Consider the following 3,773-nt stretch of genomic DNA (forward strand, 5'->3'; position numbering starts at 1 on the left):
ATATACAGTACCTACCCATACTTTTTGACCTCATGGGGACATGTTTTGGACATGTTTCATACAGAATTAAGAATTTTAAAAGTGCAAAAGGCCATAATGTTTACCATGTAGGTTATGTTAAGGGGTAAAGTTTGGGCAGTATCTGAATAAACGGACTATATTAATAATTATGAAAATCCCCACATAGATTGCTTTACTAATGTGTGTGTACACTTTGTATTCCTCACATTGTGGGTGCCAAATGTCCCCACAGGTATAGCAATACCAGTAAATTTGGACCTTGGGACATTTTTTTTTGGTCCCTATGAGAAAAACAGCTCATAAATATTTTGATAATGTAAAAATGCTGATTGTTTTCTGTGAGTGTTTGGGGATAGAAAAAAAAAGCTTGTGCAGTATAAAAATCATTACGTGTCGGCGCCAGTGGTGTAGTGGTTAGTGCGTTGACACATGCACTCTGGTGCTCACGGCGACACGAGTTCGATTCCTGCCTCATGGTCCTTTGCCGATCCTTTCCCTCTCTCTGCTCCCCACACTTTCCTGTCAATACTCTCTACTGCCCTATCAATTAAAGGTGAAAACCCCCAAAATATTTTATTACGTGTATGGAAAGTCCCCATGAAGATAGCTGTACGCCTGTGTGTAGAGAGAGATTTTGAGCTTTTGCAAGAAATTAAGCATATTTCTGAAAGTTTGTTAATCCCAAAGATATTTAAAAATGTTCAGCATAACAGGAATGATCCTCTGACTACACACAATAAATGACCTTTTACTTTACTGTAGGTCACTGCGCTCTCTTTAAACGTTCAAATTTTAATACAGAGCTTTGGCACACCAACCAACATTATCAAAAATATACTAATGCATTGGTCCTTTCATATTATCATTTGTTCGCTTTCTCTTTTTTATAAATGACTGTGATATTCACATTTAAAATATATATTCATTTTATCAAAACAAATAGACAAAATATAGACTTTAATGAAGGTCATTCAGTAAGACTGCGAGGTCCTTGTGTTGATCAGTTAAGATCGTCAAAATCACAATGATGTAAACAAAACAACACAAAGCAACCATGCAAGCAAACCCTTAAAACTCTTTCACAACGTCACAACAGATCACAACAGCTACATGTTAACAATACACGCAAGCTTGAAAACACAATAATTATCTGTCAAGTGTGATTTATATTGGTCTTAAATAAAATTCAGCATTTGTATTTATATAAAATCTTACATTTAATGCAAATAAACATTAGTGCACGTTTAAGGGGCTCCAGTAATTACCAAAATAAAAATCGAAAAAGACATTCAGAAACCATGTGCGTGGTTATTATGCGTTACTGCCGTGACCTTAGATTGCAGAGACATGAGAAACGTGTTGCACCACTTGGTGGAATGTCAGAGAGTCATTGCGGCAGTGTGGCGGCAGCACCGAGGTCAGAGATGGAAATCCTGTGCAAAAAAAAAACAGTGTCTGGAGGCTAATCTGTTTGCTATTCCTCATTGCAGACCACAGCTGGACAGAACCTGAAGACATGAACCTATGGATGGAGGACTGACAAAACAGAGTGACCCACAACAGTATCCAAGAAAGGTGAAGTGTGTAATTTCTGTGCCACTAAATGCACCAGATAATGTACAGTTGAAGTCAGAATTATTGCCCCTCTGTATATTATTTCCACAATTTCTGTGTAACGGAAAGAAGTTTTTTTTCAACACATTTCTAAACAGTAGTTTTAATAACTCATTTCTAATAACGGATTTCTTTTATCTTTGCCATGATGACAGTAAATAAAATTTTACTGGACTTTTTAGGATACTAGTATTCAGCTTAAAGTGCAATTTAAATATTTAACTAGGTTAATTAGGCAGGTTAGGGTAATTAAGCAAGTTATTGTAAAACGATGGTTTGTTCTGTAGACTATTGAAAAAATATAGCTTAAAAGGGGCTAATAATATTGACCTTAAAATGGTTTAAAAAAATAAAAAACTTTTATTCTATTTTAATCTTTATTCTAAACTTTCTTAAGAAGAAAAAATATAATAGGAAATACTGTGAAATATTTCTTGCTCTGTTAAACATTTCATTCATTTTCCTTTGGCTTAGTCCCATATTTATCAAGGGTCGCCACAGTGGAATAGACCGCCAACTATTCCAGCATATGTTTTATGTAGAGGATGACCCTTCCAGCTTCAACCCAGTACTGGGAAACACCCAAACACTCTTGCATTCACACATGCACTCATATGCTACGGTCAATTTTGTTTATCGAATTTACTTTGCTATAGCGCATGTCTTTGGACTGTGGGGAAAACTGGAGCACCCAGAGGAAACCCACATGAACACGGGGAGAACATGTAAACTCCATACAAAAATGCCAACTGGTCCACCTGGGACTCGAACCGGCGACTTTCTTGCTGTAAGGTGACAGTGCTAACCACTGAGCCACCTATTTTATGAACTGTATGAATGCAAAGTGAGTCCAGACAGAAATGCCAACTGACTCAGCCGGGGCTCGAACCAGCGAACATATTTAGAATAGAGTACTAGATTATACTGTATGTTATGCTTATGCTGTGCATTTATACAAAAAATTATACCTCAATATTTTTAGGATTTTATTTATATCTATAATGATAATTGTATCTACATATTTTAAATGTGTGTGCTGGTTGGGTTGTTTATATGAAAACCCAGAATTTTTTACTTCACAATTCTAACTTTTTTTCCACAATTTCAAGATATGAACTAGATATGCAATAGTCAGTCTAGTTCGGAGGGGAAAGGCTATTTTATGCATTTGTAAGTTTATATCTCACAATTCTGACTTTGTATCTCACAGAATTGTGAGATATAAAGTTATACAGGGTAATTCAAAAAGAATACTACTACTTTGAAAATCTGTATTTAATCAAAGAAACATGATGGAACCGTGGGTAATTAATCAATGTGAAGAGTACTTAACAAAGGATTTTTCAGTAGAAAACAAGTTCATAGATGTTCAATATGACCCCCTCCAGACACTCGAGTGACATCATCCTGAAAGTTAGGGTATTCTTTTTGAATCACCCTGTATAAAGTTGTTTAGAATGGTGATATGTAAACCGGAAATTCAGAGAAAAGAAGGTCTAATTGTAGGGTTATAGATCTGACATTATATCACGCATAGTAAATGTGATAAAAAGCCTAAACTACCATTTTATTTACTTATTGAGTGGTGGTAACCATTTACTTAATTTTTTTTATTTGTAAAATTTAAACTTGTGTGTTGCAATTGTAATTTAACATGAATATACTGACATGTTGTGTTACCTTCATAAAATTTTCTTGATCTAAAATTTTTTTTTAATAAAATCTATAGAATGTTCTATTAAATTAAACATTCATTTAAATACTGCATTTATGCTCAATAAAACAATCAATTTCTTTTATTTAAGTCTCACTGACACCAGACTTTACATACAGTACTGTACATACTGTATTAATATTAATAATATTCTGACAATATTCTACAACAGAAATTCATGCATTTGATTTATTTAATAGACTGCTTGAATTAAGGTGGTTCATTCACCCCAGATGAATAAGGGACTAAGCCGAAGGACAAGAAGTAAATGCTTGAATTATTTATTTCAATATTAACAAAAAAAGTTACTTTCACTGATCTGTGCACTTAAAACTGGCCAAGAGCAAATATTTACACTGTAAAACCCAATAGGTTAAGGTAACTCAAATCGTTAGAGGAAATCAATTGCAACAAATCATTTAAG

This window comes from Danio aesculapii, chromosome 20 (genome assembly GCF_903798145.1).
Source record: "Danio aesculapii chromosome 20, fDanAes4.1, whole genome shotgun sequence".
Taxonomy (NCBI): domain Eukaryota; kingdom Metazoa; phylum Chordata; class Actinopteri; order Cypriniformes; family Danionidae; genus Danio; species Danio aesculapii.